We start from the raw sequence: 24,014 nt of genomic DNA, 5'->3' as shown, positions 1-24,014 counted from the left end.
GAACTTTTGATGTGAAAAAGTGTGAAAAACGAAAGAAATTAGATTTTTGTGATTTTCTTTTGAATACATTATTAAATAGGTGCACTGAATACCCAGGTATTTGAACTAAAATAAAAGAAAAGTCATTTTTGGGTTCAGCTCAACTTTAACCCTGATTGATTGATTGATTGATTGATTGAAGTGTTTATTTCGAATATGAAAGCAAAAATAATAAAATAAAAGCCATTTCAGAAACAAAGAAAAATAGAATATATACATATTCGAAAAACCCTGAATAAGACAGTGTTTCAGTATCAAGGAGGAACAATGGTCATGCTACAGTAACAAGCCATTTTAGGATCACTAAAGGACAACTGATGGAACTGTTCCTCCGTTTATGTCACAACAGGCCAATGGAGACAAATATCAGAATACAGTAACAATGTTAAGGCATGCCTTTAAGTCTCAAAGCAGGCTGGATGTTTAGTTGAAGCGTTGCTGCTCCGCCCCCCCTGACACTGCCAAAACACACGCTCACATTTAAAATGTCACAGCTTACATTCTTTTTGTCTTTGCAGAAAAAACACTCTATGGGAAACTAGGGGGCAGTGTTGTCCTCAAGCCAGACTTGTCCTCTGTGATTGGCTCCATTACTGCCGTAGAGTGGCACCATGGACGTGACCTCGCCATGCAGTGGAATGGGCCGAATCAGACGATAGATTCCTACCGTCAATTCAAAGGTAAACTGAGACACAGGGTGATTTTAAGCTCAGATTTAACAGGGGGAGGGAGGGACAAGTTGTTCTCTCAGATGTATGCTGAATGGTGCTGTGGTTTTTATGCCTGCGCCGGTGATGGCCATGGCCGGATGCATGATGTTTTCAGGTTGTACGTACGTCTGTCTGTATGTACATCCGTTCCTGGCTCGTTAATGCGATATCTCAGGAACGCCTTGATGGAATTTCTTCCAATTTGGCTCAAACATCCTCTTGGAATCAAGGAGGAACTGAGTGGATTTTGGTGGTCAAAGTTCAAGGTCACTGTGACCTCACGTCCATCCGTTCCATCAAGGAAGGGGGGGGGGGGGGGGGTAGGTAAAAGGGGCCATAGCTAGGTATAGGAAAGTTGTAGAGAGCTTTGATTCGAGGGGTGGGTAGGAGAAGTGGCTAGGGCCTAGTCACTCCTCCTACACTCAACCGTGATTGGCTCAGCAGAAAAGTGAGGGAAAGGGATTGGCTTGAGCTGATTGGCTATTACTAGAGGGGGGAGGCATGGGTGACTGTGAATGGATGGGAAAAGTAGGCTATGAATGAAAGGGGGCATGAATAACAAAGTATGGTGTGAGGCGGATGAGCAGGGCATTGGCTGCAGAGGTAACCTTCATGATTGAAATTAGTCTAAACCTTTGTTGATGCTTGACTCACGCTGAACGTGAGCTCACGCCTCCGTTCACACCAGACACTCTCCTTTCCTCAGTGCCGGGCTCGGAGCTGCTCCACCGGCCCCCTCCATTTACTTCATGCATGGCTGTCAGGCCTTCAGCCGGAAAAACCCAAAAGCAGACAGACAACCAGTTAAGTGTCAAAAGTGAACAGGGTTTTTATTGATAGATCAAGGAGGGGCACTCCGTGTGCTCGGTGGAGGAACAGGTAAGCAGGCAGAGGATCCTGGAACACAGAGGACAGATGGATCAGGCAAACAGGCAAATCAGGTGGGCAAATGGCTAGATTGTCAAAGTACAAATGAATGTTCAGAACTCGTAGCGATGCTCCACTGGCTGGGTACAAACCGTGAATGGCAATGTTCCAGCCTGGACTGACAGGCTGAGGCAGTATTTGTAGGGCCGTGCTGATTGGTGCTGATTGCACCCTGATGCTGGCCAGGTGTGTGGAGCCTCTGGAGCCTCCCACTGGTGGCGTCACAGGCAGAGTCACAGGTGGAGTTGTGACAATGGCAGCTTCAAGCTTCACGCATTAGTGGCCATTCACACTATACGCCGAAGCAACCTAAGCTCAACCTACGCTCAACCTACGCTGTACCCACAAGTTTCATTTAGGCGTCCTTGTTAACAGGCAAAGCCGTTCACACCAGCCACACGCATGTCACACTCATGGCATGCTCAAGTGTTGCTCACGCCTTGCTCACGCGATTGTTCAGGATTCAGTCCTATTTTCCAAGCGTGGCGCGTGCTCGGGTGGTGTGAACAGCTTCACCTGTTAACAAGGACGCCTAAATGAAACTTGTGGGTTCAGCGTAGATTGAGCTTAGGTTGAGCGTTGCTTCGGCGTATAGTGTGAACGGCCAATTACGCTTGGAAAATAGGACTGAATTCTGAACGATTGCATGAGCAAGGCTTGAGCAAGGCACACACGCAGCTGATGTGAACGGCTTCGCCTGTTTTTCTAAATTAAACTTGTGGGTTCAGTGTAGGTTGAGCATTGATTTGGCGTATGGTGTGAACTTCACATCTGTGGTTAAGAAAAGTGTATGAAACAGTGAAGTTTGTATTCAGCAAGATAATCTTTACAAATAAGGACCACTTTTATCACCTTTGATGCATAAATGCATTTTTTAAGAAAATACTTCAAAAGTCATGAAAGTACTACTCATTTTTTGTGAATATTATCTTGTGGGAAAAGCGATCTAGGTCAATACTGCACCAATTTCAAAAATGTCTGCTCACATGACTTAGTTATACATAAACAAATATGAAAAAGGATGTATGATGCAGGTTGAAAAATACAGAAATAGCTAGCTACCCCTAACTATGTTATTGCATATTTGAAGATCGTGGTGACCTGAACACTTCAACTGGAGAGATGATGATCAGAGGATTGACCAGAGGAGAGAGTGGATTCTACACAGCACAGATCAACAACGTCAACGTGGACAGACAGATTGAACTCAAAGTCATCTGTAAGTGTTTTATTTTTTTAAGTGTGTGATGTGGACTTGTGTCTTGTTTTCCCCTGAATTCACCACTTGGTTTTAACCAAGAGCAATGGTGAAATTTCCATAGGGACAACAATGTTAACAGCAAAAATCGTCGATGTCAGCCGACATTACTGTCTTTCAGAGGGTGTAGCAGGTTCACTTTTATAGATAGTGTAAGAAAACTGGTATCATATGAAACTAAAAGACCTAAGGCAGGGATTCTCAAACTTAAGAATGCCACGGCCCACTTTGAAATCTGAAAATCTTTCCCGGGGCCCACCCAACCCTTTAATCACAACTCTGATCAGCACACACGACTAAGAAGATGTATTTCCCTATATATTTTTATTTCATTAACAGAGCATGTGAGCTTGATCATAAGGGAAATTAATAATCCATCCACATACAAAAATTGAGGCAAAATACCCAAAAGCCAGATTGCCAAACATTTTGTCTCCCTTACTCATCAAACATATTTGCATGCATAACACATTTGTTGAAACAAAATGTGATGAGCAACAACAGAAGAAATCAATCCACAAGCTATTAATGCTATTTAGGCTGTGAAAAATGCTCGTTATCTGTAAAGGGCAGACTTGTGGGTACCCATTGAACCAATTTTCATTCAGACAAACTGAGCTGAGAGGTCAAGTTTGACCTACCATTGGTACCAAGCATGTTATGGACCAATGGATGCCTTAGGTCTTCTAGTTTCTTCTGATAACAGGATCTTCACTGTAGCTTTAAAAATGACCCTGCTACAGCCATTTGATTGCCCGTGAAAATCAGGTGTTGGCAGACCACTTGCGGCCCACCTGCAGTACCTCCACAGCCCACTAGTTTGGGAATCACTGAATAAGGCATCCATTGGTACCCTGTCATGCTACCTTGTCGGGAAGGGGGCTAAATCGTGCTCCAAAGTTAGTCAAGATTTTGGCAAGGGAAACGTCGCTTTGACCTCTCACCTCAAGATATCTGAATGAGAATGTTCCATGGGTACCTAGTCTCTTAGAACAGACGAGTTGGCTTCCGCAATTTTCAAATGCTTCCGCCATACCGTCTGTACTTCGTGGGGGAGAATCATGCACCAACCGGAATGGGAAGCAGAAAGGCGGGTCTTCCGCTCATTAGTCCAATCAGAATCCAATATGCCGGCAGAAAGGCGGGTCTTCCGCTCATTAGTCCAATCAGAATCCAATATGCCGCATTCGGTGTCGTGATTGGTCGGATTCCGTAGAACTTCCTTCCAGTCTGAAGGTTTTTTTCCCAACTTCCTTGTGCATGTTCTGGGGGTGTAACGTACAGACTGTATATAGCTGCATTCGCCGGATGTAGATGATACAGTCTGTTTTAAGAGACTAATGGGTACCCACAAGTCTCCCATTTACAGATATCCCCACTTTATGCTAATCACACGCAGCTTTTGGCAAAAAGCATGCAGTTTTTTTGCATGCAGTATAAATTATATTCTTCGCCTATTCTATTTTAATATTTCTGCATACTGGGGTCTCTAAACCGTCTTGGAATTGCATCATTTTTTTTTTTTTTTTTTTTTTTTACAAATACTTTTTCATGATAATAGGCCTACTATTATTTTGCAATAGTAGACAAAAAATAAGCACAACAACGTCTTAAGTCTTTAAATAATAGTGAAATACTTTTTCTAATTCTGGCTTTCTGGCTGCCTGGGCTGCAGCACTTTCACCATGGTCCCTAATCCATATCACCCCACCTCCTGCGCGGCCGCGGCCCCTTCTACCTGCTCGGAGCTTTTTCCCAGAGTGGGGGAAGGGCGATTCTGAGCCTGCACTGCAGGCAGCAGTTTTAGCAGTGACATGACGTCAGTTTGTGTAGTTTTAGCAGTGACATGACGTCAGTTTGTGTAGTTTTAGCAGTGACATGACGTCAGTTTGTGTGACTGTATAAGTATTTGTGGTGGAATTAGCTGCGATATAATTTTTATTATATTTTCTTTGGGGGGGGGGGGGGGCACCAGAAAAAATCTTGCCTAGGGCACCAACTTGGTCAGGCACGCCACTGTTCCAGTTGATCTAGGAATTTCTCAGTTGAATGACGTTACACCCAAAAAGCAGACAGGGTCAGCTCTAGCCAGGCTTGTTGGCAATAACAGTTGATGACAACACAATGCAATATTTTATGAATACAAGCACTGTAGCAACATATGATTTCCCCAATAAGAATTCACCAAAATTATGCAAAATCATATTTTTCCAAACTTAGTGGTGTAGTATAACCAGCAGGAGGCAATTGACGTGTGAGATGATTTTGGTGACACTACACTGTATGAGAGCGAAGTTATTGAATGATTTTCCCAATAGAAATTCACCAGAATTATGCAATATCATATTTCTTCAAACGTAGTGGTGTAGTATAACCAGCAGGAGGCCATTGCTGTGTGACATGATTTTGGTGAAGCTACACTGTACAACAGTGAATTCATTGAATATCTTTGTAATCTGTGTTGCACTTTGTCCCTAATAGTCCAGGCAAAGTAACTCATTTTGGAACCAAAAAACAAACTAATTGTAAAATAATTTTTTGCAGCTTAGATCATTTCTATGAGGTGTCCAGAACAACATACTAAAAGTCCTTAGAAATCCTAGTTGAGGAAATATGTTTAATTCTCATCAATCCAAGATGTGTGCCAGTAAGGCCAGACAACAATACACCCCAATGGGGCTATTTTTTTCCTTTACTCCTATCAAAATAAAACTTTATACAATGAAAGTATCCATGAAAAGTAAAAAATTTTGTATTGCAAGTTTCTTTGAAAATGAATTTGAATATGCAAATGAGCAATACACTAATCGAATATAGGCTACCCAAAATATACCCGCATAGGAGTAAAGGAAAAAATGAAGCCTATCACAATCAAACCTCACACAGTGAAAGTATACATGAAAAGGAACTTTTTTGTTTTACAAGTTTCTTGGAAAAATCTATTTTAAATATGCAAATGAGCTCAACACTAGGCCTAATTGACTTGTCCAATAAGCCATAAAGTCACAAGTAAAACAGGGGCCAAATAACTAACACATTCATGTCTATTCAGTAAGTTAACCTATGCATAAACAAGATAAATTTGAAGTCACTTGCCACACTTACCTGGGTCACTTGCCACAAAAAGACTTATATTGACCTTAAGAATTGATTGCACAATCTTGCCTCCAGTTGCTTTCTAAATTATTATTTTTTATTTGCGAACAAGCCTAACCTAATGACATGACAGAAAGTCAGAATAGCCATCTTAGTCATTAGTAACGTGGTGAGATTACATTTTGGGCTGGTAGATTTACAAATAATTGGTATTGTTGGTAAGATTACGAGATAACAGGCAGAAGTCATTCTTACCAACTAAATGATTCACTCTCACACAGAAGACAGATGAAAAACCAGATAGACACACTTTCCAGACATTCCAGCTCTTTAAATAATTTTGCCAGACACCAAAACTGCTTATCTTTTTGTAGTAAGCAAGCATTTCAGACCAGGCGGGCCACACATCAGACTTCCACCGTTTGTAAAGTAGCTTTGCAGTGTTATGAGAAGCTAGCAACAGCTTTTTTTGGGGAGGTACGGTGGACGGTGTTGCAGTGGTAAGCACTATCGCCTCACAGCTCGAAGGTCGTGGGTTCGATTCCCACCTGGGGACGAGGTGAACGCTGAAGGAATGCGTGCCCGTCCGCATGTCCTCGAGTGCCCACCGCCCGGGTGGGGTCGGCAAAAGGGCCTTTCTGTGTGGAGTTTGCATGTTCTCCCCGTGCCTCCCGGGGGTTTCCTTCATATAGGAACCCCCTTCACAAAAACATGCAATATCCTGGTTGCTAGTGTGGTTCCTCCTCTGGTCGTTAAGGGCGCCTGTTCAGAGGGAGGGGAACTGGTTGGAATAGTGTGAACCTCCCACGTGCTATGTCCTACCGGTGAAGCTTCCTCTGTCAGGTGAAAATAAGCGGCTGACTGACTGCCCATGTCTCGGAGGAAGCATGGAGCCAGTCTCGGCTCTCCCCAGATCGGCAGAGGATGGAGTAGCAACCAGGATTGAGAAATCAAATGTGCACTAATGGGGGACAAAATAGGATAAAAAATCGGGGGGGGAAATATATATATATATATAAGTCTTTTTGTGGCAAGTGACCCAGGTAAGTGTGGCAAGTGACTTCAAATTTATCTTGTTTATGCATAGGTTAACTTACTGAATAGACAAGGGCTCAGTGGTAGACCTGTCGCCTCGCAGTCAGAAGGTCCTGAGTTCGATTCTCGCCTGGGACACTGTGGGCGCTGTGGTTGTGTTCCCCCCTATATCTTCAGTGCCTACTGCCCAGGTGGGGTATCTCGTCGTAAGAGCCTTTCTGTCTGTGTGGAGTTTGCATGTTCTCCCCATGCTCCCCCAGGGGGGTTCCTCCGTATATAACCCCCCCCCCCCCCCATTAAAAACATGCAGAAGATCAGATCGTCATCCGACCAGTGACGACAACATCCGAAGTTGGTCCCCGGGCGCTGTACGAGAAAAGCGACCACTGCTCCTGGCCTGCCCCCCGGAGGAAAGGACAAATGGGTTAAATGCAGAGGACAAATTTCACCGGCCACCGTCAGCATGTGTGTGTTGTGGCCCTCCGTGCATGTGTTGATTGTAATCGTGTGACAATAAAGACGGGCTTGTCCGTCTGAAATCGTGTTTGAATGTGTTAGTTATTTGGCCCCTGTTTTACTTGTGACTTTATGGCTTATTGGACAAGTCAATTAGGCCTAGTGTTGAGCTCATTTGCATATTTAAAATAGATTTTTCCAAGAAACTTGTAAAACAAAAAAGTTCCTTTTCATGTATACTTTCACTGTGTGAGGTTTGATTGTGATAGGCTTCATTTTTTCCTTTACTCCTATGCGGGTATATTTTGGGTAGCCTACATGTATATTCGATTAGTGTATAGCTCATTTGTAGGGGTGTCACAATATATCATCCCACGAAATTTCGCGATAGTAAAACGTCACGATATGTATCGTTGAGATGAAATCTCATATCGTGAAAAAAAAAACAAAAAAAAACATTTTTTTTTTTTTTTTTTTTTTTTTTCAAAAATAGACAAAGAAACGTCTTTGTTTGTTGAAGTTCAATGTGTGGAAAGTAGTTCAGTTGAACAAGTCTCTGAAGAGACACATGAGAAGTTATACAGGAGAGAAACCATTCAATTGAGTTTCTGGCAAAACTGTTTACTTGACAGGAAAAACTGAAGATGCATAAAAAATAGACTAAGAAAAGTCTTGTTGTTTGAGTTTGAAGAAAAACTGAAGATGCATAATGAGAATTTATACTGCTGAGAAACCTTTTAGTTCAAAGTAAATCTAAGTGACGGTGTAACTCATTCTATTTCAAGATAAGCCTTATCTCCAATCTCATGTTTTTTCTAGTTGTTATTGTAATAACAATTTCCCACAACAGCATGTTTTGTATTTGTGCATTTCAAATAAAATACTACTTTTCCAGTCATATATTGTCATTATTCAAGTTTAAAAAAATATTGTTAAAATCGTATCGTATCGTTATCGTGAACCCAGTATCGTGATACATATCGTATCGTGAACTGAGTGTATCGTGACACCCCTACTCATTTGCATATTCAAATTCATTTTCAAAGAAACTTGTAATACAAAAAATGTTACTTTTCATGGATACTTTCATTGTATAAAGTTTTATTTTGATAGGAGTAAAGGAAAAAAATAGCCCCATTGTGGTGTATTGTTGTCTGGCCTTACTGGCACACATCTTGGATTGATGAGAATTAAACATATTTCCTCAACTAGGATTTCTTAGGACTTTTAGTATGTTGTTCTGGACACCTCATAGAAATGATCTAAGCTGCAAAAAATTATTTTACAATTAGTTTGTCGTAAAACGCTACTTTGCCTGGACTATAAGCACTCGCCTCACCGCCCGCAGCACATAGAGATCAATGTTATTTGTCCAGCTCGGAGGATTGCTCGTCTAGGTGAAATGAGGTTGTAGCTCGTTGTCTACCTTACTAAGATGGGAAAAAGGCGTCGTGTGTGCAGTACAAACACTTTGTTTATGAGCTACTGATCCGGGAAGTGCAAATCCGTTAATATTGTAACGATTCGGGTATTCGTCCAGGAACCGGAGACTTATAGTTGGTACAGGCTTTTATTCCAGGCTCACACTCATAGCTTCCAGCTCTTAGCCACACACGGCTACGCTCCTAGCTATCCACACGTCTACCCAGCTTCTTCACATCTTCAGACTGACCTCACCACGAGACAGGAAGTGGCACTTACACACCGCCCCCCCCCCAGGAACAACCCCACACATCAGTTCCTAGCTAAACACCGAAACACCACATTATATGTAAAACCCCGGGTCACTACATACTCCCCGCCCAACAAAAAGCCAGCTCCCACGCTGGCACCCACAACCCACACATACTGTATCCCCCTGTACCAAAACACACCAACACTTTTTCCCCAACATCTTTTTTTCCTGTCACCACATCAAATTCTATTCCCCACAACATTTCAATTCCCCAACAATTAGTCCCTTCTTTTTTCAACACACCACTTAATCTTCGTTCCACCACCACCATCATTTAGCTACTTCAATTCACCCACATTTTCAATTATCATTCGACCCCGTCACATTTACATTCAACCCGTCCCGTTTACGTTTTCAACCATACCCCAACATTTACCTTATTCCTTTTTTCTTTACACATTCATTTAAACCACCACCATTTCCTTACTCGCATTATCCCACTTCACTTCGACCACCATTTCCATCCCCCCTTTCAAAGCTTCTGTCCCACCTGAAGCACTCTAGTCCCTCTCAGCCCCCAGTGGGGTTAGTCCTTCGCAGAGTGACTCTCTTCGGCCCCCTTTCTGTGCTCTACAGTCATCACACGCACTGCAGTATCTCCGCACGTCCTCCGCGTGTTTGTCACAGTACTAAAAGTCACGAACATTGCGGAGTGTCTCTTCAGGCCCGAAATGACTGGATAAGGGGGGACCGGGTCTGGGGGCCTTGTGTGCCCACCGTAGAGCCAATCCCCGCAGGTAGCTGGGTACAAGCCACTGGCACCCCCCCTTTCTCATCAAAATCCCATTTTCACCCAGATACAGGTCCGAAAACATGTTCCACAGTCCCCTCGTGGCACCGGAACACTTGTGCATCTCCTCCACAGGGGGCCGGCGTCCGGCCGCCACCCACGCGTACACCGGACCGATATCCGCGTCCTCCGCCTGCCTGCGTCTCCACTCCTCCTCGTCGACATCCCGCATGTTCCTGTCCTCATCTGTCAGGTCCACTTCTGCACAGTCCTCCTCGTCTTCCTCCACCTCCTGCACTCGGTCGTCCTCCCGCCCCCCTCGCCCAGGGGGCAGCGTTTTGAGGGTAGCAGGGCGAACACCACCGGCATCCATCTCCACCTCGGCTTTCTGCACAGCAACCGTGGGCGGTGTGGAGCGGCTAGGTTGGGCCGGCTCCTCCGGCGGTAACCCCTCTCGCTCACCCGGAGACACGAGCGTCGCTCTCTCGACTGTAACAGCGCTGCAGATGATGTCCCTCTCTTCCCTCTCGCTGCTCCCCTGGAGCACCGCTCTCCTGGCCGTAACAACGTTCTCTTCTCCCCGGCCGCTCACATCCTCCCCAGCCTGTGTCTCTCCTCCGGCCTCCACACTCTCAGTGCAGTCTCTGGCTAAGTGCTCAGGCGAACTGCAAGTCCAACAGAGTCTCACCTGCCCGCCGCCTGCATGCCTCTCTTCTCCCGCTGTCCTCCGGTCCCCGACAGCCTTTCGACACTCTCTGGCCAGGTGTCCAAACGCCCCGCATGTCCAGCAGGCACCCGGCCGTCCCCAGTACCGTTGCTCCGCGTACCTGGTCTGTCCCCCGGGACCGCTGCGACACCACCCCGCTATGTGCCCAGGTTCCCCGCATGTCCAACACAGTCTCTTTTGCGGCTCCTCTGGCCGTTCTCCACACTGCGTTACCTCCGTGCTCAGCAAGTCCACACGCTGCATGACTTCTCGCAGCGCCCGCATCAGCTCCACTGCCCAGGCAGGCGTAGCTTCCAACAGCCGTCTGACTTCTTTCAACAAACGGGCTTCCATGCCCGAGCTGATCCCCGTCGTCAGCTCCTCTTTCCTCCCGTTCAGCGACGGCCATTCTCCGTCGCGCACCATCGCACGTGGTGCTCCTAGCAGTTAGCACCCCAGGTAGCTAACCTACTACCACTAGGACGCTCGAGCCCAAAAGCCGTCTCACACACAGTCTCTTTTGCCGTTCCTTCTCACCCTCTCCCCTCTCGGCCGACGCAGAGGTGATACCGCTTAACTTCTGACACCAATGTAACGCTTCAGGTATTCGTCCAGGAACCGGAGACTTATAGTTGGTACAGGCTTTTATTCCAGGCTCACACTCATAGCTTCCAGCTCTTAGCCACACACGGCTACGCTCCTATCTATCCACACGTCTACCCAGCTTCTTCACATCTTCAGACTGACCTCACCACGAGACAGGAAGTGCCACTTACACACCGTTCCCCCCCCAGGAACAACCCCACACATCAGTTCCTAGCTACAATATATTTCCAACTTTACCGAAGTAAATGAGGCTTGTAGACTGTACCCCCCTCCTCTAATGCCCAGATGTAAACAAACCAGGCATGTGTTAGTGGGAATGGACCATTGGCTGTAACGTTAGTTGTCAAAGGAGCGGAAAGGGAGATGGCAATTAAAACCAGCGCATTTCGGCATTATTTTGATCCAGAAAATGAAAATATGGTTGTATGTAGGCTGTGTCAGATAAAATGCATATAACGTTAACAACTCGACAGGCATCCTGGCGTCCACAGGCATGTGGATGCCAGGACAGCAGGACCTGGTGCTATAGCATTGCAAATGTACCTGGGGTCCCCCGTACCTGGGGTCGTAAGGTGTTTCGCGCTGTGAATGAGCTGCCAACCGACCTAGTACTTTTGTACTCTTTTATGCTATTTCCAAGCCTCCGTTTTAGCCTGTTTTTATATATATGTTGGTTTTAACTGTCCTCTTGGCTATTATAAAAGTTTGTAACGATCGGCTGCCAGGATCGTCTCCTTTTTATTAATTTATGCCAGGCCCCTGTCTGAGAGGGTGCTCACTCGGATCTGTTTTTAGCTTAGCCACAGGCTAATCAATCCTACTGACGTTTTATCTTCATCGCTACCTCCTCCATCCACTACAACAACGTGAGGAGAAACCCAGACCGGATCGACATATGATCACTTGCCAATACCATATCAACGCAGCAGGCCCGGTTATACGGGCCTCTGTCGAAACCACTAACAACAACCTTCTCCGGATTGACACGATAACCGATCACTTGCCTATACCATCTCAACGCAGCAGGCCCGGTTATACGGGCCTCTGTCGATACCACAATCAACCATCTCCCGATTCTCTCTCACACACACACACACACACACTCACGCACACACTCACGCACGCACTCACTCACTCACTCACACACACACACACACACACACACACACACACACACACACACACACACACACACACACACACACACACACACACACACACACACACACACACACACACACACTAACAAACCATGCCTTCACTTACCCTTTCACCGTGCTGCCCTGGTTGTCATCACAAAGACGCCAGGATATCCCAGCTGGAGGAGAGAGTAGCTCTGCTCCACCAGCTCAAAGATGAAGAAATGTTCATGGACTCCCTGGTCAAATCCTGCATCCCGATCTCGTCTCCACCTACTGCCGAGCTGGACTCCGACTCTTTAATTATTGTGGGTCGCGCTGCCGCTGTTAACATCTCTGCAGCCCTGGCAGACACTGTTCTGGACCCAGACATTGATATCTCCCGGACTGACAAATACGAGTGGCTAGGTAACAAGCCCAAAGTCCTATCAAACTCCACCCCCGCTCAGAACCAGCTGTGGAAATCAGCAGGCAAGGGCAATCACGGGCCCCGTTCCAATACCCATACTTGTACTTCTTTCTTGTAGTATGTACTGCCGCTGCCCTCACAAAGTATGGATTGTAGTGTGCAGCATGCATGCAAAATGCATACTATTGGGACACACTACATCTGTCGTCACGTGAGCTTCCTGAACTCCGACCTCTTGCTCACTTCCGCCGACGTCCGCAGCGCCACATTTGAGTTTTTTTTTTTTTTTTTTTTTTTTTTCCAATAAACAAAGTCTGGCAGTAACAAACAGTACATTATACAAAAAATTCAGACTAAACATTTACAAAATTGGAACAGACAATCAAATAAACAAAATAAAATAAATAAAGCAAAAACATTAAGTCAGAGATCTAAACAGGAATCAAGATATGCATGTTTTGGTACACACCATGCTTGTTTGGTTTTAACATATTTCAAGACTTTCTTAAAGTTAATTATCTCATTCATGAACACGCAGCTCAGTCAGTGCGACGTAACTCCAGTAGGTCGCGGTAATGCACAAAAAGTTGTTTGCCAACCGCCATAAAACATTAGAAGAAGAAGAAGAAGACATAACTTCCTGCTGCGCAAAGGATTGTGGGGAAGTTTGGCTGAAGCAGCATGCATCGATGCATACTCCGAAATAGGAGCTGATGTAGTACAACATCCTGGTACTCTTGGCATACTGCATCTGACATACTATGTATTGGGACATACTAAATCTTTTTTTGCCTACTAAATAGTATGGAAGTATGGGTATTGGAACGGGGCCACGGTGGGAAACTCCTTCCTCGGTTTTCCTCTCTAAGTGAAGGAACAACATCTCCTCCATCCACGTCCAGTCCACCTGCTGTCCCCACTGTCCCATCATCCCGACGCATCCCTCTCGTCCATTCTGCTAAATTCGTTTTCACTCCCTGTCCCTCCCCCAGATCGCCCCCTCTGTCCGCTCCTCCAGCACTTGTTCTCTCCAAGCACGTTATCCCACCATCATCATCCAGTAATAATTTGTCAAATACCCTCCTCCCCCCCTCCCGCGTCTCATCCACAAACCCCCCCGCTCATCCTTCTCACTCGCGTCCATCCCTCCTGCCCCGTCTCATACCTCCCACTGTGCTGATAATCGGCGACTCCATAACCCGGAATCTCCGCTTCATTAACACAGTCACACATTGTTTTCCCGGTTCCACCACGACGGACATCATCAATAGACTCCCAGCAATCATAGTCACAATGCCGCCAACAATAAAGAAAATAATAGTCCACATTGGGTCCAACGATGTCAATAAGCAACAGTCTGAACTGACGAAAAAACATTTTGTCACTCTTTTCGGCCTGCTCAACAACACTGGAAAACCCATTTTCCTCTCTGGTCCCATTCCAACGTTCCGTCGCGGCGACATGTACTTCAGTCGCCTGCTCGCTCTCCACACCTGGCTCCACTCCGTCTGCATCACTCACAGCATCACTTTCATCCACAATTTCACTCTGTTCTGGGAGCGCTCCTCTTTCTATTCTCCCGACGGACTTCATCCGAGCATGCTAGGCTTACAAATGCTTGCTGCCAATCTCCATCGTGCCCTGGCCGTCAAAGCGTCCGCTACCCCTCGCGCTTGACTTTCAGGTCCATCTCCCCTATTGGTCACTTCCGGCCAGTTTCAACAAAACACTCCAGCCCCCCCCTCCCCCGCTATCCCCCCCATATCCACAGTCAACATCCATCCCAACCTGATCTCAGCAAATCTCCCCCGCCCTACTCCCCCCCTCCCCATTATTGCACTGTTTATTTCAACTTCGCTCCCCCCCCCACCCCCGCCCTCCCCCTTCACCTTTAGCCAACATCTACCTAAACACAGAAAAACTCCCCTGCCCTGCTCCCCCTCCCCCATTACTGCTCTACCTATCCCTACTCTGCTCCGCCCTCGCCCCCCTCCCACTTACCTTCACCCTGCCGAAATTTTTTCTAAAAAAGGCATTAATATTAACAACCTCATATCCGTCCCCTCCTCCCCCTCCCCCCCTCCACTCTGTAACAACCTTTTTAATATTGAGGGAGGTCTCTGGAACTGCCAGTCTGCTGTCAATAAACCGGACATCATATCTGCCCACGCCCTTTCTCTGTCACTTCACTTTCTTGCACTCACTGAAACCTGGATCACCCCCGAAAATACTGCCACTCCTGCCGCCCTCTCATCTGCATTCTCCTTCTCCCATACCCCCAGACCCTCCGGACGCGGGGGTGGCACAGGCATTCTTATCTCCTCCACCTGGTCTTATTCTGTCTCACCTCTTTCCCACCTTTCTATTTCCTCCTTCGAATCCCACTCCGTCACTATTACCCTTCCCATCAAACTTATCATAATCATCATCTACCGCCCACCTGGACCCCTCTGCACATTCCTTGAAGATCTACACACCCTCCTCTCCCTCTTTCCTGAAGACACCCCACTGACCCTCATGGGAGATTTTAACATCCCACACTTAACTCTTCTCTCTACCCCCTTTCTCAACTTCTTTTCATCTTTAGATCTGTCACTATCTTCCTCCCCTCCCACCCATAAAGCCGGTAACCTCCTTGACCTCATCTTCACCCGTTCCTGCTGCATCTCCAACCTCTCAGTCACCCCTCTCCATGTTTCCGATCACTTCTTCATTTCCTTCTCCCTCCCAATCTCCCCTCCCACCTCTCACCCTCCCCCTTCTCTCCCCATTTCCTCCCGGCGCAACCTCAAATCTCTCTCACCCTCATCCCTATCCTCCGCCACCCTCTCCCTCCTCCCCCCCGCCGATCAATTCTCTCTCCTATCCCCTGATGAAGCCTCACTCACCCTCATCTCCTCTCTTTCCTCTGCCCTTGACTCCCTCTGCCCACTCTCTACCAAACCTGCCCGCCCCTCTCCCCCTGCACCCTGGCTCACCGAACCTCTCCGCACCAACCGCTCCCGACTCCGCACCTCAGAAAGACCATGGAAAAAATCTCGCAACCCCAATGACCTCGCCGCTTATCACCTCTCCCTCTCCAACTTCACCTCCTCCGTTTCTTCTGCCAAATCCTCCTTCTACATTTCCACTATTCAATCCTCTGCTTCTAATCCCCGCAAACTCTTCCAGACATTCACGTCCCTCCTCAATCCGCCTCCTCCGCCCCCTCCCTCTTCCCTTTCTGCCAACGATTTCTCCTCCTTCTTCATCAATAAGGTCGCTGCCATTAGCTCATCATTTCCCTCACCATCCCTCCTCACCCCTTCTCTCACCTCCTCTTCTTCACAACCTCCTGCCTCCATGTCATTCTTCTCTCCCCTCTCCTCAGATGATCTCCTCAAAATCATTCTTTCAGCCCGTGCCACCTCCTGCCCCCTCGATCCCATCCCCTCACCCCTCCTTCAGTCCATCTCCCCTGACATTGCTCCCTATCTCACCTCCCTCATCAACTCCTCCCTCTCCTCTGGTATTTTCCCCTCTGCCCTAAAAACAGCCATAATCAAACCACTCCTCAAGAAACCGTCCCTCGACCCCTCCGCCATCAACAACTACCGCCCCGTCTCCCTCCTTTCCTTCATCTCCAAATCACTCGAACGCACAGTATCTGGTCAATTATCCTCCTATCTCTCCCTTCACAACCTCTCTGACCCCCTTCAATCTGGCTTCAAACCTGCACATTCCACTGAAACAGCTCTTCTTTCTGTCACCTCCGCCCTTCACTCCGCCAAAGCTTCATCACTCTCCTCCGTTCTCATACTTCTCGATCTGTCTGCTGCTTTTGACACCATCAACCACCAAATTCTACTTTCCACCCTATCCGACCTTGGTATCACCGGCTCTGCACTTTCATGGTTTTCCTCCTACCTATCTACTCGCTCTTTTCAGGTCCTCTGGAGAGGAACTCTTTCGGACCCCTGCACTCTCACCACGGGTGTTCCCCAGGGTTCTGTCTTAGGTCCTTTCCTCTTCCTTCTCTACATGAGATCTCTGGGTCACGTCATTTCCTCTCACGGGTTCTCCTATCACTCCTACGCTGACGACACACAACTCTATCTCTCCTTCCCCCCCTCCGACTCTAATATCTCTTCCCGTATCTCTGCCTGCCTCAAAGATATTAGCAACTGGATGTCGTCTCACCATCTCAAACTCAACCCCGACAAAACCGAACTTCTCTTCTTCCCCTGCAATGACTCCCCCCTATCCGATCTGTCCCTATCCATCGACAACACCACCGTCCTCCCCTCCCAATCTGCCAAAAATCTCGGAATCACCATCGACAATCAACTATCTTTCTCTGCCCACATTACAGCACTGGCACGTTCCTGTAGATTCTCCCTCTTTAACATTAGAAAGATCCGCCCTTTTTTAACCTCCGAAGCAACCCAAATTTTAGTCCAGGCCATGGTTTTATCTAGACTTGATTATTGCAATGTTCTCCTAGCCGGTCTCCCCTCCTCTGCAATCCAACCCCTTCAACTCATCCAGAATTCTGCTGCCCGCCTTGTTTTCAACCAACCCAAATTCTCTCACGTCACCCCCCTCCTCCGTGACCTCCACTGGCTCCCCATCCTGTCACGCATCAAATTCAAAACCCTTGTCCTCACATTCAGAGCTGTCCACTCAACTGCCCCCCAATACCTTCAAACCTTGGTCACGTTCCAACCCTCCCACCGCTCCCTCCGCCCCTCCACTAGCGCAAGCCGTCTCGCCCCCCCCTTGCTTCGCGGGCTTAGGGGCCGCTCTCAATCTCGCCTCTTTTCCTGTCTCGCCCCCAAATGGTGGAACGAGCTCCCCCCCCTAGTCAGGACATCCGAATCTCTCCCCATCTTCCGCAATCGGTTAAAAACCCATCTCTTTTCCCTCCATTTCACCTCCCCCTAACCTTCCCTTTCCATCACCCTTAACATGCTGCCCACGTACCTTCAACTGTCTGTTTATTTGTTTGTTGGCTTTTATTGTATTTATCTTTTTCCCTTATCTCTGTTTCCACTATGTATGTTACATGATTTTATGGTTGTTATTTTCTGTATGTACGTCGCTTTGGAGAAAGGCGTCTGCCAAATGAAAAAATAAAGTAAATGTGTTTTAGCCAGACAAGCTAACGTGTTAGCCACTCAAGATAACGCAGCTCATATGACAATGAATGACTGCGCAAGAGGCTTCCACTCAACTTTGTTGAACGCAAAGGCTTCCTCCAGTTAAATGGACTATATTTAGCCTGAACACACGTCACTGCACTGGGGTGAGTTGTAGTTTTCTGATGTGCAATGTTCATAAACAGTGCAAGATGTTGTGAATATTGAAGATTATGAAGAACGTAATAAACGGTTTCAAGTGGCTCTTAAATACACGCAATATTATATCCTTTGGTTAACTTAGTAGAACTTCAATCTGGAGGTGGTTTTCTCAGTCCTCCTGTCATTTTTTTATGAATGAGCTGAGATCCCCGTCTTCCCATGGCGTACCCTTTTAAACAGCCATCGATTGGGGGCTGATACTACCTCCATTAGAGGAACGAAAGGCGTAACAAAATGACTCACTATTCCGTCCCTGTGACTTTTACACAGGAGGCGAGGCGTAATAATCTCACAACGATCACGGCTTTCACAGGCTGTGTTAAAGGGACTAAAGATGCACCGCGTCGGTTTGTGATCCGACAATAAACGCAAAGAAGAAGAAGATTTAAGGTGTGGCCAAACTGATCAGTCAGAAAATGGCCAGAATTATAAAATGGATAGATGTATGTCCATTGCATGTACAAGTAACCTACTTGTACAGCAGGTGGCGGTAAGCACCTTGAAGGTGTCAGTGAGCCGTCTATAAACCGACAGAAGAATAAATCTGGCGTTAGCTAGCTGTTCGCTCTGTGCGCTACGTTACTTATGTAGCAATAAAACGCCACTGAATGACAAGATTGATGTAGTGGTCGGCCAGTTCGAGTCATGCTGTTTCCATGAAGCCCACCGGCTTTGATATCTGTTGGCTAGTTGTTGATATAACAGTAAAATAACATTAAGTTATAGAGCTGCACCGCTCAGCCATTTCCACTCTGAGAACGCCTCCTCGACTCTGATTGGCCAAACGGATGGCGACTATCCATCCATCTGATACATCCATGCAGAAAAAGTTCAGCCCTCTTGAACTTTTCTGTCCATCAAAACGTATGCAAATTTGCTGGATACGTACGCTTCATCATGGAAGTAAACAGAGAAATGAATGCAGACGGGCAGACACCACGGATCAGTGTGGCCACCCCCTTAGGTACACTTGCCAAGTGGACAAGCTGTATAGATTAATCTATGGTTGGACTTTTGTGATGTACAAGAGGTAAATACGGGTTTGTGTAGTGTTTTCTATTCTGTGACGAACTTAACCTATAATAAGAATGCAAAGTGTGTGTGTGTGTGTGTGTGTGTGTGTGTGTGTGTGTGTGTGTGTGTGTGTGTGTGTGTGTGTGTGTGTGTGTGAGTAAGAGTAAAATAGTGTTTACCCACAGCTCTGCCATTTTACATGCGATCAGACTGAAGTGTAAAGAGCACCGTTAGGGTGACCTTACAGAGACAGATTTTTAAAGTCGCTAATTAGGGATGACTAAATGGGAAAAAATTGCTAATTAGTGGCCAAAATGCATCAACACTGGTTCAGCACCATGGAATGTTCCAGAGTGGAGCAGCACACAGGTGAGCTGAGTTGTAATCAGCCACTGAAGAGGACTATGAAACCTCTCTGGGGGGAGAGAGGAGAGGCTGCATGCCAACTCTGAGTGAGGCCTGACTACATGGCCAGTCACACAGGGACGGGTATTCCGCTACAGTGTAAAAGTGATTTGTGTTGCTAATAGTGAGTAGCTCTTAGCATTAGTATAATAAGTTAGCTAGACATTACTGTACATTGACACCGGCCAGATTTTCACGTGTTCGTGTGACCAGACTACATAGAAAGTCAATGCAAATGGACGAGTATGAGATTTCGCCCCATGAGGCGAGAGACGAGTTTTTTTGCTGCGTGAATGACGGAATCTTCGCCTCATCGCCCGTTCACTTGAGTTGAACATTTTCATGACTTGACTGCTTAAGAGTTGACAATTCAAAGGTTCTGGCTTTTGCACACGGTCTGTTAGTATCTTTTTATATATTTTTTTACTGTGTTTTTCTAATTTGTCTACTGTGTGTTTTTATTGACTGTATGTGAGCTGCTGGTACATGAATTTCCTTCCTTTCCAATAAAGTATACCTACCTACCTACCTACCTTCAGTGTGATATCGGCTAACATTAACATGTTATGTCCATACTATATTTCCTTAAGCTAGCAATAGTTTGTCTTAACACATTGAGTGCCAAGGACGTCTGTGGACGTCCTAAAAAAAAGTAACGAGGAGTGCCAAGGACGTCTGTGGACGTCCTAAAATCATAATTCATATTATTCCATAATTCTGCTGTTTAAGGTCGTACCCAGCCAGTGAGCATGAATCCCTTCAAGGGATCACACGGCGCCACCTTAAACATCGACACGGGAGCTGCGCCACCCACCTCAGATCCTTTACTTTGTGCAGGAGACAGCAGGGAAAGACGTGATCAAAGAGGGAAACCGATGCATGCTTCAGCCAGAGCCGTATAGATTGCTCTGTCTGCAGCTGAAAGTTGGCTGCATCCGCGCCCACAACTGAGCTCTTCTGCTTCTATCTATCTGTCTGCATATAGTTTCTCCACACGATTCCCTGCCAGAAAGCCAGCACCCGAAGCCGAACGGCCAAACCTTTTCGTTCAGTCGCGTTTGGCATTTCCTTGTTGCGCTGGGATCCGGCCAAAAACGGAGTCAGAAAACAGACTCTGTGCGTGTGGGGAGGAGCCCGCAGCTCAGAGGTGGAGAGGGGGGGGGGGGGGGGGCACGCAGGCTGCACAGAACCACACCACGCCACCACATCAGAAAACACCAGCCAGAGTCAGTGAATGTGCTCGAAATTAGAGTGCAAAAAGTATTCATAAAAGTGACTATATCTTGAAAAGTAAAAAAAAAAACAGCAGAAAACCCTTGAAAGTGCTCTTGTTTCAGAGGCTGTCATTTCATAATGGAACTGTCTAGAAACAAAATTTCTTCTTTGGAAGAAGCATGACTGTCCAATGTTTCATTAAAGTCCAGCCCTGTCAATATAGCCCTAATAGAAAAAATTCTATAGCTGTTTTCAACTGAATGGAAGTGAATCTGGCACAGGCTCCAGACAATTTTACTGAAGCGCTGTGGCACTCAATGTGTTAACTACTTAAAATGCAAAGCTAACAGTGTGAAAGCAAAGCTAATGCTAACATCAACACAACTTTCTTTTACATTATAACATTTATGTTAGTCACAGTAGAATACACAAACTCGTATTTACTTCTTAAGGTCATAAAAGTCCAGACCATAGGATAACTGCTCATCACACTGTAAAGAAATAGCAGTCCACTTCATGTTTTGGTACAGTTGTGTTCACATGCGTTCTGTTCGGGCACGCCTGAACCGTTCCACAGACCACCTTTTTAATTGGATGTGGGAACAGAACGCAATGTTCACACTAATCAAACGAACCAGAGTTTGGGGGCATACTGGGGTCAAGTGTGCTCGGAAACAGGGCCGTGCGGGTTTCACGGTTGCTGACCCGCCAGTCAGTCGGAGCTCGGCAGCTGTGCAGTGGGCAGGATGGCGAAGGCATGACCCGCCCATCTCTGGCTCTGATTGGCGCCGGAGACAAGGAGAGACGCAGGATAGGATAGCCAAGCGAATGTGATTGGATCAACAATGTTTGACGCTAGGCCAATCAGAGGCAGAGAAGGGCGGGTCATGACTTCGCCATCCTGCGGAAAAAATATTGCACACGTCACAGAGACGCAGACGATTACTTAACTTCCGGTTGAAAGGTCAACATGTGTAAACTGTCTGCACATTTTATTTATTGATAAATTGTTATTTATTGTTATAAGTTCTTCTTGAAGGGCGTGGGGCATGCCTTCACTGTAAAAAATAAATAAAAATTAAAATAAATCCCCCTCCCAAAAAGGGCACTTTTGGCATCAGGGAAAAAAGGGGACCTAGCAGCCCCCCCCCCACCCCCCCACCCCCCCTCTCTGCACGTGCCTGCTCGAAAACAGGCCTGGGTCCCTGATGTCAAACCACTGTATTGTTTTAACATTGCTTGTGCCCAAATCCCCCCCTCATGTCACATAATGTTACAAGTTTGTTCATGTCAAGTGCACATTAGGCTTATGTGGAAAAACAGTCTGTGAGTCTCACTGTCTGTCTCTCTTTCTAGCTGTCTGCATTGAGAAATAAAATGTGCATGTGATTGATCCTGACTGCAATGGCCTTTTTCTCCTCTTCTCTCCATCAACAACAGCTCCTGTCTCTAAACCCACCATCTCTACAAGCTGTGAACCTGATTTGTCCTCCTGTACTCTCTGGTGTAACGCAATCATCACAGATGCTGAACTAGTCAGTTACACCTGGTGGAAAGACGACACGAAGAAGATTGAGTCACCCAGAGAGCAAATCATTACAAAGGTACAGTAGTGACGAAGTGTTGGTCCAACTCTCTTCCTGTCCATGTGTGAGGTAGTTAATGTCCACTTGTAATATCAGGGACTAAACTAAGTAATGCATTACTTTACAGGAAGAAACCAGAATCATTTGGTCAGCTTGCTTCACATATTCATCATTACACTAGCTCGTGGTTTTCCTTTTCAACAAAAAATCCAAGGCTTTCATAACAATAGGAGTTAAAGCCACAGGACGATAATCACCAGGTTCCTTAGGACACGTTTTCTTCTTTGGAAGAGGTATTATATGTGAAGTCTTCCACTTTGTAGGAATTATATGAGTGTCCATGGAACACTGAAGAATAGGCTGCCACACGGGTGCAAGCTGAGCTGCAAAAAAATCAGAATAAAGGCACTGAGATGATCTGGTCCTGTGGCTTTCCTCTGATTCAAATGTCTAAATGTGTTCCTCACCTGCTCAACAGAAACATCAATTATATCAGACTGCACAGGTAGGACTGAGCTGATGATATTCCCAGCATGATCTGAATTGTTCTCTTCATCAAACCTAGCGAAGAAACTGTTCAACTGAAAATCTCAAAATCAGCCTCATTTTCTGCCACCAATGCTTCCCGGGTGGTTGACAGTCCAGTCATGCTTTTCATGGTGTCCCATAACTGTTTGGTATTTTTGCTTTTACATTTTTTTTCTAGTTGTAGCTTATGTGCCCTCTTTGCATCTTGCAGTTTCCCCTTTAAATCTTTTTCTATAGGGGGGTACGGTGGTGCAGTGGTAAGCGCTGTCGCCTCACAGCTCAAAGGTCCTGGGTTCGATTCTCACCTGGGACGATGTGAACGCTGAAGGAATGCGTGCCCGTCCGCATGTCCTCGAGTGCCCACCGCCCGGGTGGGGTCGTCAAAAGGGCCTTTCTGTGTGGAGTTTGCATGTTCTCCCCGTGCCTCCCGGGGGTTTCCTTCATATAGGAACCCCCTTCACCAAAACATGCAATATCCTGGTTGCTAATGTGGTTCCTCCTCTGGTCGTTAAGGGCGCCTGTTCGGAGGGAGAGGAACCGGTTGGAATAGCGTGAACCTCCCACGTGCTATGTCCTACCAGTGAAGCTTCCCCTGTCAGGTGAAAAGAAGCGGCTGGCTAACTGCCCATGTCTCGGAGGAAGCATGGAGCAAGTTTCGGCTCTCCCCAGATCGGCAGTGGGTGGAGTAAATAAATAAAAGTAAATTAGCACTAAGGGGGATAAAAATAGGATACATTTTTTTTTCCTATACGCTTTAAATCTCCTATGTCCTTGTTCCTGAAGGCAATTTCCATTGTTCATCATCATTAGTTATGTACATCTTGTTATTTGGATATATTTGTATCTCCTTTGTTGGTATCACTGACTGTACACAAAAGTCTATGTAGTCTGTTGTTACTGTAGATGTCTCATCCAAGGAGTCATGATGAAACTCCTCCCACATAGTACAGTCAAAGCATGCCTTAATTTCTTCGACATTATATACTGTCAGGTAGTCTCAACGCCAGACCCATGAGAGTTCTTACACTGATACACTAAGTTACTGCATGCTGCAGAGCTCTCTCTGGGTCTGGGACACTTT

At 46.3% G+C, this 24,014-nt stretch overlaps 1 long non-coding RNA gene across 1 annotated transcript; it reads left to right on the top strand.

Moving 5' to 3' along the window:
* The first annotated feature begins 577 nt into the window (after positions 1-577).
* Positions 578-22,442, top strand: LOC310792059. Its single transcript, XR_014553477.1, has 3 exons — positions 578-719; positions 2,767-2,895; positions 22,260-22,442. It is a non-coding gene; the product is annotated as an uncharacterized lncRNA (long non-coding RNA).
* The last annotated feature ends 1,572 nt before the right edge of the window (positions 22,443-24,014 follow it).

This window comes from Poromitra crassiceps, assembly GCF_964638095.1.
Source record: "Poromitra crassiceps genome assembly, chromosome: 17".
Classification (NCBI taxonomy): Eukaryota; Metazoa; Chordata; class Actinopteri; order Beryciformes; family Melamphaidae; genus Poromitra; species Poromitra crassiceps.
This window is presented reverse-complemented; position numbering and strand designations above follow the sequence as displayed.